At 41.5% G+C, this 20,545-nt stretch overlaps 1 long non-coding RNA gene across 1 annotated transcript; it reads right to left on the reverse strand.

Annotated features, from left to right (window-relative positions):
* Positions 1-603: 603 nt before the first annotated feature.
* Positions 604-2,435, reverse strand: LOC117530267. The gene is made up of 3 exons (XR_004566276.1): positions 2,378-2,435; positions 1,368-1,474; positions 604-643 (listed from the first exon to the last, which is right to left on the reverse strand). It is a non-coding gene; the product is annotated as an uncharacterized LOC117530267 (long non-coding RNA).
* Positions 2,436-20,545: the final 18,110 nt, after the last annotated feature.

Here is a 20,545-nt window from a genome sequence, read left to right on the forward strand (position 1 = left end):
TGTCCAATAGAAACGTGTTGGGTCCAAACATGGAAGACTCACTGCAGAAACTACTGATCTGTACAAAACAGAAACGTGTCACAGGACTGCTCATTTATACAAAGCAGTTTTCTGAAGAAAAATCCTTGCAAATTTTTTTTTTAACCCAAAAATTAATTTGATTGTGAAATCTATTTGCTATATTAAAGCTTTTTCTTGGTTCATCGACACATATACAACATGGCGATCATTCAGCTTTCCTCTGGGGGGGGGGAAATCAGAGTGAAAATCTCCACCCCCCTGCTGCATGCGTCGCGTCAGGGTGTAGGGAGGCGTTGACACAACATGACTGACGACACACTGGGAGTTGTTGCCTGACGCGTATAAAGCATGCATGGATCTAACAAACAGAAAACACATTAACTTACTTCTTTAAGTGACTTTACTGAAAGCCCCATTACTTCCAGGCACTGCTTGTAATTGGTTCAAGCACACACTTCTGGTTTAGCTGGCCAACCTTCGGATAATCGTGTCAGCAGTGTCCACATTGTTCTCTCTCCTGTTATGTCTGGGAACCGACACTTTCAGAGATGGTCCAAGGATGTAGTGCATCAACTTTGTCATTCAGCTGTTTGATACTGTGAATGATGTCATTCTGCTTCTCCTGGAACACAAAATGTATATAGATCCACATGTTACAACCTTAATACAGAAGTTCCCACTTTTTTATTAAATCCTATGCTTCACAAATGATTAAGCCAATGCTGTTGATGCCTTTCATCACGAGCAAGGACAAATCTGTGAATGAACTGAGTGATGAAAGTGAGCTATGGGGGGGGGGGGGGGGGGGGGACTTGAAAGATCTTGACAAGGCCCTGGTGGGGTCTGGTGGTTGTCCCCCAGAAAAATGTGAAATCTCAAATGCATTCTGGTGCTTACTCAGGTCTATTCCAAAAGAATCTACAAAAATTAATTTTTTTGTTGGCACAGGTCAGTTTTTCCACAACAGATAAGGTGGAAACCTCAGTAGTACAACATAGAAGTCCTTATGTTTCAAGTGTATGGTACCATAGACAGTATGCACACACTATGCAAATGAAACATTATGCAAGGGACACAGAATTTTTTATATAAGAAATTCTGAAACTTTATATCAGCAATAAATAAATGTTTGAGTAACAGGGCCTGTAAATTATTTCTTTAAGGAAGGAAAGTTAGCATATACAACTTCATTACTGACAGATTTTACTCTATTTTCAAATTATATCCCAAATAGAACAGAGTATTTCTTGCCAGAAATGTTTGAATATTTTGCTTGCTGAACATGAATTTTAGAATCTACTGGCACAAGATACTATACAATCTTATTTAACCATTATAGTACAAACCTTTGCATAATCAAGCTGATGTGAATCAACTGCAGGCAGACACTCAACCCACTGATCAGATGGAGGATTCACTGATTCAACAACTCTTATGGTAGCCGGCGTGGTTGCTGTTGGGCGGGGAAACAAGCAATACTTCAAAAATATTATCACAAGCTTATCTTCATAAAGTCTCTTTCTGGGCACTGACATTACTTAAACTTCAATTGCATTAACACCTAATAAAATAGAGTATATGGGTGATTCTTTAACTACAGGCACTATTGGCCTTGTAAATGTAATTTCCACCACACCATTGCCTTACAATATAAAGTGCCTTGGGGCAACTGTTTGTTGTGATTTGGCGCTATATACATGTGCGCTGATGTCACTGTTTATCTCCATAGAAACTACCCAAACAATCTTTCATACAAACTGTTTAGGGACATTACCGTGTTGTGGTGGAAATTACGGCAATAGTGTGGGACAACTACATTTTGTTTAAAAAAAATCACAACAGTTGTATGACATTGAATACCCCATTTATGTTTTGATTATTTTACTGATATTTTATTCATAGATATTTTAAAACATTAGAAAAAACGTTTCTTTACCATTCATTTTTATCATTGAAGATCAAAAGTCTGGGTGTGGGACAAGCACAAAACGGCAATATTTGCATATAATGATGCTGAAAAAGTCATCACAGACTACTAGAATAAATTTCTTAACACACTTTCATTGTAAAGATAACTATAAACGTGTGAAATTTCCCCTTTCCCTTCTGTTTTTCATACAATATGATCAAAGGACATAATAAGTGCCCATAGTCTAAGAACCACCCATATATTTTAGTCATGTTTTAGTCAAAATATTAATTTGGCCTGTGCCTCTCTGTGGCTAACGTTAGCTCCATGCTAGTCAAAAATGTGTTGGTTTGGTTCCCATTAATCCATGGCTGGCATAATCAAGCTTCAAGCAAGTTTTGTTATTTCTGGCTAAAACGAATTTGTGCTCACATCAGGTTCCGTTACCTTCTTTTGATAGTCACAGCGTCGATATCACAGCACAAAGGCCCAGCCATTTGAAGCTAGCTGCTACCTCATGGGTAGCTATGTGGTGGTTCTTTGTGAGGAATCCCAGTCGACGAGCGTCCAGCGTTAGTCTCCTCTTCTGCTCTCAGTGGTCTCTTAATCACAGTACAGAGACTGAACAGGCGAATTAACTTGTGGAACACAAACTTCTATTTGCTAAAACACAACGGAGTGCTGCAACTCAGCTAAGTCTTCTTCTTCTGCTGTTAAACAGCAGGTTTTAACCCAACTCGGTGCACTACTGCCACCAACTGGTTCATGAGCAGCACTGCAAGCAACTGTGAAGCAGCCAGTATATTAAGAAAATAATTTAATAGTAAATAGATCTATGTACACAAACTACTTTAAATAAAATTAATTTATTTGAATTATATCCTCTGATAATGTTGGTCAAACATGTTTTAAAATAAAGCACTATAGTGCTTCAGACGTTCTGACCCAATTATTACAGTAGTTTTGTGAGACAGCATTTGTCTGAGCTGATAAACCTGTTCTGGCTTTACCTTTAACCACGAAGGAACCAAACACTTATGCTAGAAATTTGTTAACTTAATTGGCAATACTTGAATGTATAATGTGATTACAGGAAATTATACAGGAAATTATACACAGTGATCACTGATGCTTTTTTATTTATTTATTTATTTTAACCAGAATGAGTATGTTGCATTTTACATACAGAAATGATTGTATCCAGGTCTTACAATTATATTGTGTACAATGTACATGTTTTACCCTGGATAATTATAATATCATGCCTCACTGCAAACATGAATTAAGCAGCTGATATTAAAGGAATCAGAAAGCAAGAAATATGTTGTAACAATTATGTGGTAACAAGTTCCACCAAACACTGTTCGACTGTGACATGAAGTCATCCTCAAATGAGGCCTGAGCGAAACACTAAACCCTGGACAATTGTTCATTCTGGAAATGTGAAATCGAGTTGATTTCTGCCACTGTAACGTGTGTAAACTGCAATCTGTTTCCATAAAAAACATATTTTGGTAGCTGACAATCACAGTCTGTAGTGATGTAAATTATTTTGCAAAAATTAATATTCCAATTAACAGAGTGCATGTTTATGCAAGTTGCACCAAGACATGTTTCGGAGTTAGCTCTGTCAGTTTATTACAGTAATCTTGAAATTATACAGTATATTCATTAGGCCTGAATAAATCATAAATCGACAAATTCTTGGTTACCATGGTAGAGTGCTTAAATTATTTCCTATTGTTCATTCTACCTATGTTTACACACATAATTTAAGTGGAGTCCAACATTAACTTTCTGTATGCTGTAAATTATATTTAATGTTTTTGTTATGTGTCGGACGTGGTCGGAGCACCGACCCAGCGTTTGACAGGACCCAGCATGAAATAAGCAGAGCACGGTTCAAAAGATAACACATTTTAATGTAAGTGAGTGAAGTGATAAACAACTAAAAAGTCCGCGGTCTGGTAAGGTGAAAACACGGCGCGCTCTCAACAGCGCAAACGGTCCGGAGCCACAGCAGTTCGGACCCAGGGACCCCGCCAACACCCCCCAGGTGGCCGCGACAAACCCAGTCTGTGAAGAAAGAAAACATGAGGTGAGTCCAACACTCTCCACCCAGAGAGACACAGCTCAAAAGGTGCACACAATCAGCAAACACTTCCTGGCTTAAATATATATATCAGCTTCTCACCCTGCAGGCACGGAACAACTCAGTTCAAATCTCCACTGCAGCAAAAGCTGATTAGACAATTAGCATAACGTGACAGCTCACTAACACAAGGTGTGAGGGACACCAAATCCACTGTCATTACTTCATAAAAGTCACCAAAACCAAATTACCTCAGGAAGTGTGCTGAAGAGCGTGAGACCTTACCCAATCCTCCTTCACAGACTGTGGCGTCAAACCTGGAGCGGTCTCTGCATCCGTAATGGTGAGATTGTTCTCCTGACGTCGATCTCACACGTCTGCTCACAAGGTCGAGTCTCTGGCAATCACACACTGTGCATTCAAGGTTTAAGTGCAACAATCTCTGATCAAGGCAGAATACACCACAGCTGTGAGTCCTGATGACCTGCACGTGAAAACAAGCCTCAGGTGTTCAGGGTGAGGTCCTAATGCTCAGCCACTCAGTCCTGAATGCGTACCACCTGGTGGGAGAAACAGAAAACAAAACCAAGCCAGCCAAACACCCCAGCACACAACAGTCTGCAGATGATCAGTTAGCTGTTTTACAACTACCCTTTCAAGAATTTTTGAGAGAAAAGGAAGGTTGGAGATTGGCCTATAATTAGCTAAGATAGCTGGGTCAAGTGATGGCTTTTTAAGTAATGGTTTAATTACTGCCACCTTAAAAGCCTGTGGTACATAGCCAACTAATAAAGATAGATTGATCATATTTAAGATCGAAGCATTAAATAATGGTAGGGCTTCCTTGAGCAGCCTGGTAGGAATGGGGTCTAATAGACATGTTGATGGTTTGGATGAAGTAACTAATGAAAATAACTCAGACAGAACAATTGGAGAGAAAGAGTCTCTGTATGGCTCAGAGACCTGGAGACTGACCAAAGGGCTGGAGCACAAGCTGCAGGTCTTCATCAACACATGCTTGCGACACATCCTTGGCATCAGATGGCCCGACAGAACTGCCAATGAAGACCTTTGGCGCAGGACCAAGCAGAGACCAGTCGGGGACATCATCTGGACATGAAAGTGGAAGTGGATCGGGCACACTCTACGCCGAGGCCCGAACATCGCGTGGGAAGCATTGAATGGGAACCCACAGGGGAAAAGGAAAAGAGGACGGTCAGTTACAACTTGGAGCAAGACCCTGGATAGCAAACTGAAGACCATCAAACTGTCCTGGGGAGAGGCAAAGCAGGCAGCCCAAGACCGAACACGGTGGAGATCTGCAGTGGAGGCCCTTTATTCCAGTTGGAACCCAGAGGATTAATGACATGGTACTTGAGGGCACCTTTCGTTGGCAGAAGATGGCAGGTTTTCGCGTTCTTGCTGCAGAAAGGTTTGTAGCGGAAAAGGTCTGTGTCATTGCCACTGTGTCCATAGAATGAACAGACAAATTGTACACAGTCTTCCAATCTTTCATCATCAGCATCAAATGATGATCAGACCATTTTCATGGCATTGCACATCTCTGCATTAGAAACAACCATGTTGAATGCCTGCTTCTTGCCCTTGCCGACAAATGCGCTTGTATTGTCAGAGCCAGTGAATGCTGTGCACACATTATTTGCTAGTTCCTTGCCCATTGCTGCGACATCAAGGTACCTCTGTCTCTGGTTCCAGTGCAGAAGATTAGTCATGTATCAATCCGATGGCTGAAGGCACAAACCAACACAGCGACATCTGTATCGGGTGACTTGATGATGATACATTCACGCCCCTCTGATGCTGCATGGTTTGCATGTAGCAGAATGCGGGTGTCAGCTTCTTCCTTCGCAGTGCACAGTTGGTCTACCCTGCTGCAGTCCACAGTCATCTCTCTCTGCAAGCCTGTGGCATTCATCGCCATGGGTGATGTAACGAGGGCCAAACTCCTTCAACTTGGGTGCATATTCTGGCTGCTCAAATTCTTCTACCAGAAAAGTAGCGAGTTTGGTCTTGTTCCCGCCATCACTTAGAAACTTCTTTCACTGTGTTGGGTACTTCTGATGTCCATCAAGGATCTTCATCTGTAAGACACCCGATGCACCACGTTTGGCTCGCTCTGGGTGTTGATTGAAACCTCAGGATACTGATCCATAACTACGTCTGTTCGAGTGTTGCTTGTCAACTTCGTCATCTGGAAGACATACCCAGGTAGGTCCTTGAATGTCCCAGGTATTGTCTTGATGGACTGCAGCATAGCCATTCCATCAAGGATCCACATTGCTGCTGCAGGGACATCTTCTGTTGGTTCTGCATGCTCTTCCAATATGTGCAGCGAAGAAGCCTTGGTTGTCTTTGCAGGCACACCATCAGGAGTTGCAAGAGACCATGGAATGGGCCCCAATGGACATTTGAGGACTTCCTTCATGTCCATTTGTCTGTGCTGTGCAATGACCACCATCTTTGCAAACAAGCCCCTGTCAGCCTTGATTACAACATCTGTGGTGGATACTTTCATCTTCTTCGCCTTCACCAGACTCCAGAATGTCTTGAGTGCAGCCTTTGGTAATGGAGCATAGAAGTCTACTTGGCTGCTGCACAATCTGTCCTGCATAAAGGATGTGAAGGCATCAGCCCCCCAAAAAAGTTTGATTCAGACTGAACTTAACTGTTAAGAGTGTGTGTTGCATTGCATGCTCAGCACTGTCAATCAGCTAAACTTGAAGACCAGGCAGGAACGTCCACAATCAAACAAACATTCCTGGTAAACTGCAGACAAAAATTTAACAAGGATATATACTATGCAGGTCAGAAACAACATGTTGCAGGTCTCCTGTAATAAAGGACACAAGTCCATACAATTCAAGCTATCGATACATGCTATCTGAAAAATAAGATGTCTATGCAATGAATTTAGAATACTGATTAGAATAATTAGAAAAGTAATAACTTAAATGTAATTAATCTGGGTGTATTTTATACATCTAAAACCCGACTCAGACACATTTGTAAATTAGTCTTAGTCTTAGTCAGCTTTATTGTCATTTCTACAATACATCACAGACATATTGAGAACTGAAATACCTGATCTCTGGACTCCCTGACCTCACAAAAGAAGGTATTAAAGAAATATAATAACAAAGTATAAGTATCAAGTGTAGAAATAATGACAAAGTATAAGTATCAAGTGTAGAATTGTAAACAAACAAATACTTGTAGTGCAAAGTGGCAGGACAACATTCAGCAGTAATGGATATGTGCAAATTCCATTCCAAATCCATTCCAAATTAATATAGCCATCCAGGTCTGGCTGGATTCAGTACAACATTTTAAAATTGTTTCTTCGAAATATCGGAAAAATCACCAATTTTGGGGGTAGGGGTAAGGATTGTCTTGTAACAGCAGTACTGCTGGTGCTAGAGTTCATATTTCATATGGGATAGGAGGAATAACCAGTGGCTAGATCGGTGTTGTTTGTTTGAGGTATATACAGAGGGTTCTTAAAAATCACAACTTAAAATGAAAAATTTGAAAAAAAAAAGAAGTGAAAATAATGGTTGTTTCTAAGATAAATGGACAGGATCTCAATGTTTTAGGAACTGGATAATGAAAACCAAAGTGCTTATTCACTAAATACATAAGTTTCGCATGCATATAACCTTTTGAACCTCCCTGAACAACTGTTTCTAATGGTTACATGTTTATTACACATTTCACCTGCAACCAACTCAATAAATAAGGCCTTTTTCGAATGTGGCCCACGGACTATCAGAGTTCAGCAGATTTGAGTCATGACGTTGATACATGAGCTTCAGACTTTATGAACTGTGTGCACAGTTCCATTTTTGTGTGTATAAAACGAGGAAAAACTGTAATCGATAGTATCGATTGATCTGCTTCATCAGTCCATCACCAAGCTGAGCTGTCCTTCATTTATCCTCATTAAGTCACAGTTTGTCTTATTTATTTTTGCTGATATTTGGTGTTCAGTCGATAATAAGAACTCCAACACAAACTAACAGCTATCATTTGGATGTGGTGGAGTTGGTCTGAAATAAAGTTTAGTGGACAAACCTGCTGTGGATCAGCAAACTTCAGGCTTGAAAACAGCATCCAGCACGTTGACTAGTTTCTTCTCTTCTTTAACTCCACTCGTTTCTTCTTGCTGCTCTGCGATCTGTTTGTTTCTACCAACTCAAATATTTCGGCTTGATTAGCAGCAGTTAGCCGTTGTTTCAACAACCTTCTCAGCTCTTCCACCTTTTCGCGCTAACTTCGCCGTTTCTTCTTCTTCCGGTTTACTGTCGAACTTTGTGCTTCTGGAGCTCTTCAAAAAACATATTCAAGGATCACAGTGTGAAGTTTGATCTGTTCAGAGAAGAATTTCCAGCGTCTCCAGCTAACTAGCTTTAGCCTCGGACAACAACAGGAAACAGTTCTTCTTCGTTGGATTCGTCCCACACTCTCACGAGCGCTGTAGAGTTCAGTGGCGCCACCAGCTTAGCTTATGACAAACTAAAAGTGGACGCTCTCATTATGACCGAACAACTTTCCACAGTTTCTGGGGATTCTGTGTCAATATGCGCCCGCGGCCGACGTGCTTCATGAATTCCTGCGCAAAAAGTAGTTCCCAGATAATTGTGATATATTCTTAAGATAATGAGAATATCTCATCTAAATCAAATCTGAAACTTACTAGTAATAAAATTATAAAGATAACTGAAGTTTTAAGAGTGGCTGTAATAAATATTTAAGAAACTTAAAGTTTATGAGCAACTTCACCTGTTATATTGCTCAAGCACATTGTAAACATTGACACGATGGAGTTTGATGTGGAAGAGTTCAGAAAGATACGATTGGAATGGTTTGATGACCATTTACAGTTGGCGATGAAAGACTTGGGTGTTAACTTAGTGTTAAAGTCAGAACAAGAAGCTGCAGTGAAAGAGATCAATCTGGGACAAAGAGACACATTCTGGGTGCTGTTGCTGCAACGAGAGCGACACACTGAGCAGTTTCATGAAAGTAGTCCGGCGAGCTCAATCTGTGGACGCCAGTTATCCCACAATTCCATAATAACAGAGATGTCGGTCCAACGAGAGCGGCACTCTGAGCAGGGTGCATTCTTCCTTTTCTTCTATCGAGTTTTTGCAGGTGCACAAACTGACACACTACATTACCGCCACCAGCTGTTAGGGAGTGGAGCATGACGTCTGACGTTATGTTAATGAGGAAATGTGAAGCTCAATAGGGGAGGAAAAAAGTGGAGAAAGTTACACTGTACCATATTCTATTTTGCTGCTGACTGTTTCACCGACAAACAACTTGACCTCATGATTACTCAGTTGCTTTACAGACGAAACAGCTGTTGCTCTTTTTCAGATTGTGTTTCCTTCAATTCAGTTTCTGTGCAGGAAAATCCCCCAAATCTTCTTTGAATAATCACTTTTGGACACGACCTTCTGTCCCTCACTTGCTCACTTCTCTCACTGGTCCTCAGTTCATGTCCGTCTCTTCTGTCATGTTGATCTTCCAGCATTTCTGCTGCCAAATTGTCTTCATGACAGAATCAGAAACGCCGCTGATTCAGGAAAAATGTTCCCCTTTAAGACGCTCCTCGTTCCACTTCCACCATCGACTTCTGTCACTGCTGATGGTTTGACCTCTGACCTTACAGGTACAGCAGCAGACATCATGAACCGGTTCTAATTAATAACCAGAGCTCACCAGGGTTTATTCTCCAACTATTTCCCTGCACTATGCAGGTGAGGAAAATGATAACAAACCCCAAATAAAATTCTTTACCAACTGCTGTAAATTTTGTAAGAGTCATTTTAGTTTTTACACTATTGTGTAAATAGACTTTTGAATGAAACCTGAACTCAGACAGAACAATCGGAGAGAAAGAGTCTAACCAAATACCGGCATCACTGAAAGCAGCCAAAGATAACGATACGTCTTTGGGATGGTTATGAGTAATTTTTTCTCTAATAGTTAAAATTTTGTTAGCAAAGAAAGTCATGAAGTCATTACTAGTTAAAGTTAATGGAATACTCAGCTCAATAGAGCTCTGACTCTTTGTCAGCCTGGCTACAGTGCTGAAAAGAAACCTGGGGTTGTTCTTATTTTCTTCAATTAGTGATGAGTAGAAAGATGTCCTAGCTTTACGGAGGGCTTTTTTATAGAGCAACAGACTCTTTTTCCAGGCTAAGTGAAGATCTTCTAAATTAGTGAGACGCCATTTCCTCTCCAACTTACGGGTTATCTGCTTTAAGCTACGAGTTTGTGAGTTATACCACGGAGTCAGGCACTTCTCATTTAAAGCTCTCTTTTTTAGAGGAGCTACAGCATCCAAAGTTGTAAAACTATTGACGAGATACTCTATCTCACTTACAGAGTTTGGGTAGCTACTCTGCACTGTGTTGGTATATGGCATTAGAGAACATAAAGAAGGAATCATATCCTTAAACCTAGTTACAGCGCTTTCTGAAAGACTTCTAGTGTAATGAAACTTATTCCCCCACTGCTGTTTGTGAGTGCATTGACAACAGAGCAAGCGGTAGCGCATCCAACCAAGTTAGTTTGCCATTGCTGTCTGCTATGATTTTTGCTAGTTTGCTTTTTAAGATGCCATTAGCCCGTTCTACTGCCCCATTTGATTGGGGGTAATAAACACACCCAAATTTCTGCTTGATGCCCAATTGTTTGAATGTTTCCTGTGTGACCTTAGCTATAAAGGCACTACCGTTGTCGGACGAGATAGTATCCGGAATACCAAATCTTGGGAAAACTTCTCAACACAAGAATTTGGCCACCGTTTTATGATCTTGATTTGGGGAGGCCACTGCCTCGATCCATCGGCTGAACCTACATACTACTACCAGAACATATCTCATTCGCTTGACTCGATGGTCGGCTCCCATATCTATGAAATCCATCATGAGATGTCTGAACGGCCCATCAGGGACCGGAATGTGGGCTAGGGTGCTGTGAATGATTTCCTGACATTGTACTGCGCGCACACCTCACACTCACTCAACAATCGGTCCACCATGGCTGCCATATATGGTGACCACCAGACAGCTGTTAACTTGTTCTTGATTTGGACTCGCGAACAATGATCTGGTCCATGGTCCCAAATGATCGCCTGTCGTAATAAATTGGTGGGTAACACAAAATGTCCATGACTACTGTGCCACAGTTTGTCAGTTGGCCCTTGGCTTATGCGTTTCAATGGCGCCTTGTTTAACCCACATACGTTTTTCTTCTCCACTGGCTCTACTCTGAGCTACTATCAGTGCCTCAAGTGAAACCAGTGGGGCACAGTCTTGGATGGTTAATAATGGAAAGATATTTTCCCCTTGTGCTCCTTTTCGTGCTGCATCATCTGCCAGGTTGTTACCTTGAGCTATAATATTATTGTTCTTTTGATGACCTGCACATTTAATGATGGCTACTGCAGATGGCAGTTGGAGGGCTTGTAACAGTTGTGAAATTGCCTCTCCATGTGTGACGGGGGTGCCATCCACCCTCAAAAATCCCCTCTGTTTCCAGATATTTGCATGTACGTGACATATGCCGTAAGCGTAGGCTGAATCTGTGTAGATGTTAACATGTTGATCTTTAGCTATCTGGCAGGCTACTATTAAGGCCTTAATTTCTGCCAGTTGGGCTGAACAAGGCTGATCAATTCCCTGGGATTCCAACAGCTCAAAGGTCTCCCCATCAGTGTTTAGTTTCAATCAATCAATCAATCAATTTTATTTATATAGCACCAAATCACAACAAACAGTTGCCCCAAGGCGCTTTATATTGTAAGGCAAGGCCATACAATAATTACGTAAAACCCCAACGGTCAAAACGACCCCTGTGAGCAAGCACTTGGCTACAGTGGGAAGGAAAAACTCCCTTTTAACAGGAAGAAACCTCCAGCAGAACCAGGCTCAGGGAGGGGCAGTCTTCTGCTGGGACTGGTTGGGGCTGAGGGAGAGAACCAGGAAAAAGACATGCTGTGGAGGGGAGCAGAGATCAATCACTAATGATTAAATGCAGAGTGGTGCATACAGAGCAAAAAGAGAAAGAAACACTCAGTGCATCATGGGAACCCCCCAGCAGTCTAAGTCTATAGCAGCATAACTAAGGGATGGTTCAGGGTCACCTGATCCAGCCCTAACTATAAGCTTTAGCAAAAAGGAAAGTTTTAAGCCTAATCTTAAAAGTAGAGTCTGTCTGTCTCCCTGATCCGAATTGGGAGCTGGTTCCACAGGAGAGGAGCCTGAAAGCTGAGCCTGAAAGTTTAACAATACCCATGCCCTCATGTAATCCCGTTGCATCTCGGAAGCATGAGCCGTCCACAAACAGGGTTAAATCTGCATCTATGACGTGGTTATACAAATCTTCCCTGGCTCTCAAGAATTTTTCAGTTTCTGCCACACAATCATGTGGAGCGCCATCTAACGGTGTGGTTAATTTGGTGGCGGAGTTCAGCGTGTGACAATGTTGTATTGTTATCTCTGGAGCAGATAACACGACTTCGTACCCGGTGTGCCGAGCTTGTGTTAGAACGAAACATTGGCTGGTCAACAAGGCATGCAGTTGGTGCGATGTGTACAGTGTTACTGCATGTCCCATGATTATGGATGACGCTTTTCGAAATGTGAAGGTAGCTGCTGCTAGACCCTGATAACATGGCATAACACTGGAGCAGTTTGCATGTCTGTCTTTAGGGCCTCAAAAGCTCCAGTTGCCTCATCTGTCCAGATAAGGAGGGCTGCATTATTTGTTTGACCTGCAGCTCTGATCATAGCACGCAAAGGTGCGGTTTTTATAGCATAGTCACAAATCCATGGCCGACTGTAACCTGCCATCCCAAGGAATGAAAGCATTTGTCCCACTGTCTGTGGTTTGGGAGCCGTGATTATAGCCTCCACTTGGCTTGGTGCTATACATCGCGTGGTCCCACACAACCGTCTCCCCAAGTATTCTACTTGTTGTTGGCAGAACTGCAATTTGTCCTTGCTCACCTTGTGACCTCCATCTGCAAGAGCATGCAATACAGTTAATGAATCTGTCTCACATTGTTCTTGGGTCTCTGATGCAATGAGGAGATCATCCATATATTGCACCAGTGTGCTGGATATGTCAAGGTGTTGTAAATCTTCAGCCAGGACTTCGTTAAAAATAGCTGGGGACAGGTTCAGTCCCTGAGGCAGATGTGTATAAGTTAATTGTTGTCCCTGAAATGTGAATGCAAGCAAGTGTGAATCTGGGTGCACAGGTACACTAAAATAGGCAGAACACAAATCAATCACTGTGTACCATTTTGCTTCAGCAGGGATGCTTGATAGTATAGTATGTGGATCAGGAACCACAGGTGCATCCATTTCTACTATTGCATTGATAGGACGCAGACCATGTACTAGCCGGTACGCTTTGGTATTGTTTTTAGGGATAGGATAGATGGGAGTGTTACACGGGCTGCTAGTTTTTACTAAAACCCCTGCTGCCATTAGTCCCTTAATTACTGGTTTTATGCCCTCAATTGCCTGAGGTTTTAATGGATACTGTCTTTGGTGAGGCAATTTTGCTCCTGGTTTTACTTTTATTTTCACTGGTAGGGCTGTTTTTACCAGTCCTACATCTGTTTTGCTTTTGGACCACATCACTGGTGGTATTTGCTCTAACAGCTTCTCTTGTTGGGCCGATATCCCCATTTGTGTCTCTGGTCTGGGATTGAGTTCCACTTTTGGGCTATGGCTTCGTCATTTACTTTTAAGTTAATTCATATAAACTGCTGGTCTTTTGACAGATGTACCTGTTGATTTTCCATGTTTTGCCATTCTTTAACTTCTGAGGCTGTCTTTACCATTGGACCTAGGTCATGAGATTCGTACTTATCTGAAACTAGAAGGGTCATATGAGGCACGGCATTTGGCACTTGGTACCATTGTTGTTCAGCTGAAGTCAGCTTGACAAAAGCTGCAGCCCCTTGGGGGCCTAAATAAATTTCTGTGGTGGTTATGTGAAACAGCTGTTGATTCATCAATGCATCCCAGCAGCATGCATAGTCAGTTTGTTCTTGTTTGGCATCGAACATCAGGGTGACATGCAGAGGTAAACTGGGTGTATGTACTGCTGCATAGTGTTGTTCTGCCCAGGGCTTCCATTTTTCCCACTCCAGTTGGAGATTTGAATTTTCTGGTTGTAACTTCAGCCAGTACACCATGGGTTGTATGGTTTGAACCTCATCTTTTATGTCCACAAGAGCCATCACATTGGTAAGTGCTTCATCAAGATGTAATGTATTTGCAGTCCTTGATGAGTACACACTATTTTGGTGTGTAATTTGCATAGAATGTCTCTTCCTAGCAAGTTCACAGGTGTATTTTGTGAGTATAACAGGGGTGCTTCAATCGTTTTTCCTGCAACTGTGACAGGAAGTGGGCATGTAAATGGTATTATTTGGGTTTTCCCAGAGAAGCCGATGGTCTTAATTGCAGACCCAGAGAGGGGGAGATGAGCGCCCATTTTCCCTATGCATGAGTATGTTGCCCCTGTATCCACCATAAAAGGGAAATCTCTGTCTCGAATATTAACTATAACGGTTGGCTCCTCTTTTGGTATTGTAGAGACAGCCAATGCCATAATTTTCCCCTCCGGCTTCTCTAGGCCCCCCTATTGCCAATAGGCGGAGGGTCTGATCCAAGGTCGGGCTGGACAGTCTCTCATTCGATGTCCGGATTGTCCACAGCTCCAACACTCATCAGGAGGTTGATTCTCTGTCGGGGGTGTTGGGCCCATTGGTGGTCCCGCTTGATTGTTTCTGGGAGCCATTTGGAACCTGTTTCCAAATGGATTTTGGCGAGGTCCTCTTCGCCACCCTCCTCTGGAACCCTGGAAGTTCCGTGGTTCTCCTCTCCACCCATGGCAGTAGACTGAGCCGTTTCCGGGTGTGCTGGTGTTATGGTAGTGATGGTGATGCTCCACTGGTGCTGAGGCTCCTCTCACAGGAGCACAGTTTCCATTGGGCCCAGTTGTGCCTTGGGGGCTCTGTGTGGTTGTTACCACAGGTGCCTGTATGGTGGCGGTAGTATTTGCTGTAGTACCAGTGCTCGTTGGCTCGGAAGGAGTCAGACGGGAGTCAGCAACAGAGGTCACCACCGGAGCTTGGGTCTTTGTTTTTTCTTTCTTAGCTTTAGTCAGTTCGCCCAGTTGCATCTGCACCAGTTTTTGTGTCAGGGCCTTGGTTGCATCCTCTTTTTTTTTTTTTTTTTTCTTTCTTATAGATTTCAAGGTGGTGACAAATATGTTCAGAATATAAGGCCCACCCGCCCGGAAGCGAACATTTGCAAACATCAAACAAATGTTCATATAATGTTTGTTTACTGTTCAGCAAGTTTGTGAATGTTCATGTAATGTTTGTGATGTTTGTCTAATGTTTGCATGGAAACAAACATTAGACAAACATAAGGAAACATTTGCAAAAATCAATCAAATGTTCATAGAATGTATACTTAATGTTCAACATTCACATAATGTTCATGTTGTATGTGTAAAGCTTGCCTCTAAATAAAAGTGTGTATGTGTGTGTATACACACACACACACACATATATATATATATATATGTGTGTGTGTGTGTAAAATTTCACATTATAGGAAAACATTAAATATAATTTACGGCATACAGAAAGTTAATGTTGGACTCCACTTAAATTATGTGTGTAAACATAGGTAGAATGAACAATAGGAAATAATTTAAGCACTCTACCATGGTAACCAAGAATTTGTCGATTTATGATTTATTCAGGCCTAATGAATATACTGTATAATTTCAAGATTACTGTAATAAACTGACAGAGCTAACTCCGAAACATGTCTTGGTGCAACTTGCATAAACATGCACTCTGTTAATTGGAATATTAATTTTTGCAAAATAATTTACATCACTACAGACTGTGATTGTCAGCTACCAAAATATGTTTTTTATGGAAACAGCTTGCAATGGCGTTTTATTATCCAGACGTCCCACAGACCTGAGTTACATACATTTTGCCAAATTAAAAAAAATGCTATCTTTAGCATTTTTGTAAATAAGGAAAAATACATTAAAGTTATTAAAAATTGATTTACAAAATAATGTTTTCAACATACATGAGCAGGAAGCATTGACATTTAAATAAAACAGCTCACAGACAAATAATATTTTTTTCTGGTCACTTCACAACTTGCAGTTCAAACATGTTTTTAAACAAACATGTTTGAACATGAGATGAATATAACAGTTACACACGTTACAGTGGCAGAAATCAACTCAATTTCACATTTCCAGAATGAACATTTGTCCAGGGTTTAGTGTTTCGCTCAGGCCTCATTTGAGGATGACTTCATGTCACAGTCGAACAGTGTTTGGTTTAAACTGTTACCACATAATTGTTACAACATATTTCTTGCTTTCTGATTCCTTTAATTTCAGCTGCTTAATTCATGTTTGCAGTGAGGCATGATATTATAATTATCCAGGGTAAAACATGTACATTGTACACAATATAATTGTAAGACCTGGATACAATCATTTCTGTATGTAAAATGCAACATACTCATTCTGGTTAAAAAAAAAATAAAAAATAAAAAATAAATAAATAAAAAAGCATCAGTGGTCATTGTGTATAATTTCCTGTAATCACATTATACATTCAAGTATTGCCAATTAAGTTAACAAATTTCTAGCATAAGTGTTTGGTTCCTTCGTGGTTAAAGGTAAAGCCAGAACAGGTTTATCAGCTCAGATAAATGCTGTCTCACAAAACTACTGTAATAATTGGGTCAGAATGTCTGAAACACTATAGTGCTTTATTTTAAAACAGGTTTGACCAACATTATCAGAGGATATAATTCAAATGAATTCATTTTATTTAAAGTAGTTTGTGTACATAGATCTATTTACTATTAAATTATTTTGTTAATATACTTGCTGCTTCACAGTTGCTTGCAGTGCTGCTCACGAACCAGTTGGTGGCGAGTTGGGTTAAAACCTGCTGTTTAACAGAGAAGAAGAAGAAGACTTAGCTGAGTTGATGGATGAAGAACTAACGTGGTGTACACATATAGAAAAAACTGTTGTGAAATGTGAAAAGATTAATAATGTACTTCGTAGTCTGTCTGGTAGTGATTGGGGGGCAGAAAGGTCAACGCTGCACATGATTTATAGAGCAATGATAAGGTCATCACTGGATTATGGTTGTTTTGTTTTTGGTGCTGCGGCTAAATCCAGACTTCTCAAGCTTGATAGGATCCAAGCAAAAGCCCTAAGAATCTGTAGTGGTGCCTTTAGAACTACTCCTATCCCAGCACTGTTAGTCAAAATGGGAGAGACCCCTTTGAGTATTAGGAGAGAGAAGTTGGGTCTTCAGTACTGGGCCAGGCTGTCAGGACTTGCGCATAACTCATCCGCGAAGTGTTTATTGGAAGAGTTATGAATTTACTAAAAAGAAGGATAAATCTAATTTCCTTTTTGATGTCCGGCAGGTCGCTAAAAGGGCTGTCAAGGGAAATAAGGTGATAGGGCCAGTGTGGTCTCCTATTCCTTCTTGGGTTTTGCCTGTACCAGATGTTGAGTTGGACCTTCTGGGGCTGAATAAGACTGTAGCCAGCAATTTAGTAAATCGATTTATATCTCAGAATACAGTTAGTATGTGTCCCATTTTTACAGATGGGTCTCGGGATCCAAGCTCTGGTAGGGCAGGCTTTGGGGTTTATATTATGAATAACCAGATAAGGCAGAGTACCCGTGTTACTAATTGTTCTTCTGTATGTTCGATGGAACTGTCAGCCATATGGTGGGCGTTAGAGTGGGTACAAAGTAACAGACCTGAGTGTCATATTTATTCTGATTCTGCAGCTGCATTGCAAGCTTTGATGGGCGGAGCCTCAGGAGGAGCTCGTCCTGACCTCGTGCTAGAGATTCTGTCTTGCCTCCATCGTGTTGAGTCAGCTGGCTGTTGTGTAACCTTCACTTGGATTCCTGGGCACTCTGGCATTATAGGTAATGAGATTGCAGATTCATTGGCCAAAGAGTCCCTTCTGAAAAATAAAGTTGATGCTAATATCCCTTTGGGAAAGGTTGATTGTTATAGTATTTTTAAAGAGTTGAGTGATCAGAAGTGGCAAAAGCAGTGGGAGAGTGAGTCGGTAGGGAGGCACTATTTTATGTGTCAGCCTTCGATTAAAAATAAGAGACTCCTCTCCTCATCCTGTCGTAAGGATCAAGTCAAATTGATTAGATTGAGACTGGGGCATTGTGGGTTGGCAGCATATTTAAAAGTGATTGGAAAACATCCAGATGGGTTGTGTCAGTGTGGTCAGTTGGAAAGTGTTCATCATGTTTTAATGTGCTGTCCTATGTATTCTAGTGATAGGCAGAAATTGTTTAAAGATTTGTCAGACTGTGGATTGACTGAGTTTTCTTTTAGGTCAATTTTTTCTGAGGGTAGTTACTCGCATTTAGTGGACAAAGCTGTGATTAAGTTCCTCCATTCCACCAACCTCTATTTGAGAGTCTAACATGAGATAAAGTATTTAACTATTACCTGTGGGGGGCAGCATTATGCTACGCCAGCGTACAGCCTGCCGGAATATATTAGAAGAAGAAGAAGACTTAGCTGAGTTGCAGCACTCAACTCCGTTGTGTTTTAGCAAATAGAAGTTTGTGTTCCACAAGTTAATTCGCCTGTTCAGTCTCTGTACTGTGATTAAGAGACCACTGAGAGCAGAAGAGGAGACTAACGCTGGACGCTCGTCGACTGGGATTCCTCACAAAGAACCACCACATAGCTACCATGAGGTAGCAGTTAGCTTCAAATGGCTTTGTGCCGTGATATCGACGCTGTGACTATCAAAAGAAGGTAATGGAACCTGATGTGAGCACAAATTCGTTTTAGCCAGAAATAACTAAACTTGCTTGAAGCTTGATTATGCCAGCCATGGATTAATGGGAACCAAACCAACACATTTTTGACTAGCATGGAGCTAACGTTAGCCACAGAGAGGCACAGGCCTAATTAATATTTTTACTAAAACATGACTAAAATATACGAGGTCTCTTAGATAATAAACCGACCCTTTTTTTTTTTAACTATATGGATTTGAATGACATGCGATTACACCAATCATGCTTGAACCCTCGTGCGCATGCGTGAGTTTTTTCACGCGTGTCGGTGATGTCATTTCCCTGTGGGCAGGCCTTGAGTGAGATGTGGTCCCGCCCTCTCGGCTGAATTCTTGTTTCACACGCTGCTCGAGACGGCGCGCGTTGCTTTATCAAAATTTTTTCTGGACCTGTGAGGAATATCCGAGTGGACACTATTCGAGAAATTAAGCTGGATTTCTGTGAAAAGTTTAACGGCTGATGAGAGATTGTGGGGTGTTTCTGTCGGTGTAAGGACTTCCCACGGAGCGGGACGTCCTGCAGCGCTTCCAGGCGCCGTCGTCGGCCTGTTTCGAGCTGAAAACATCCTAATTTAACGCTTAATTCACCCAGGACATCGTGAGAGAACAGAGAAGATTCAGAAGAGGCCGGCATGAGGAATTTATGCGGACATTCCACTGTTTAAGGACATTTTTTTAATGAAAGACGTACGCGCAAATTCGCCGAGTCGTTTCCGTGACAACTCGGCAAATCTGTGTGCGCCGCGACAGGAAAAACACCTCTGTGTTGAAAACCATTTGTAGAATTCAGGCGGCTTTTAATGGCTTTCAACAAGTGAGTAACTGAGAAATTGTTTAACAGCTTGGGCATGTTCCAACTTGCCCGTTAAGATTTCCAACGGAGGTGTTTTTCCTGCCGCGACCCCCGTTAACAATGGAATGTCCAAATAAACTCCTCATGCCGACTTCTTCTGAAAGTTCTCTGTTCTCTGACGACTTACTGCGTCAACAGAGCCTGAAATGTGGAAGTTCTCAACTTGAAACGGCGAGACGCTGCCGCCTCGAAGCGCAGATCGCCGTCAGGCGCCGTGGACCGTCCTTAAAGCGACACTACCAGACCAAAATCTCTCATCAGCCGTTAAAATTTTTACCGAAAACCAGCTGAATTTATTGAATGGTGTCCACTCAGTTGTGCCTTACAGTTTTGAAAAAATTTTTATCAAACAAAGCAACAGTCTCTGAGCCATTCCTAAACAATGAAAAAAATCGACGAGCGGGTGGACGACTCCTCACTCAAAGACTGCCCACAGGCGAATGACGTAACTGACAGGCGTGAAAAAACTCTCGCATGCCCACGAGGGTTCAAGCATGTCTGATGTAATCACACGTGATTCAAATCCATATGGTTTTTGAAAAAAATAATAAGGTCGGATACTTTTCTAATAGACCTCGTATACTCTCTTTTATTAGGTGTTAACGCATTTGAAATTTAAGTAATGTTAGTGCCCACAAAGAGACTTTATGAAGATAAGCTTGTGCTAATATTTTTGAATTATTGCTTGTTCCCCCCAACAGCAACCA

This window comes from Thalassophryne amazonica, chromosome 18 (assembly GCF_902500255.1).
Source record: "Thalassophryne amazonica chromosome 18, fThaAma1.1, whole genome shotgun sequence".
NCBI classification, from domain to species: domain Eukaryota; kingdom Metazoa; phylum Chordata; class Actinopteri; order Batrachoidiformes; family Batrachoididae; genus Thalassophryne; species Thalassophryne amazonica.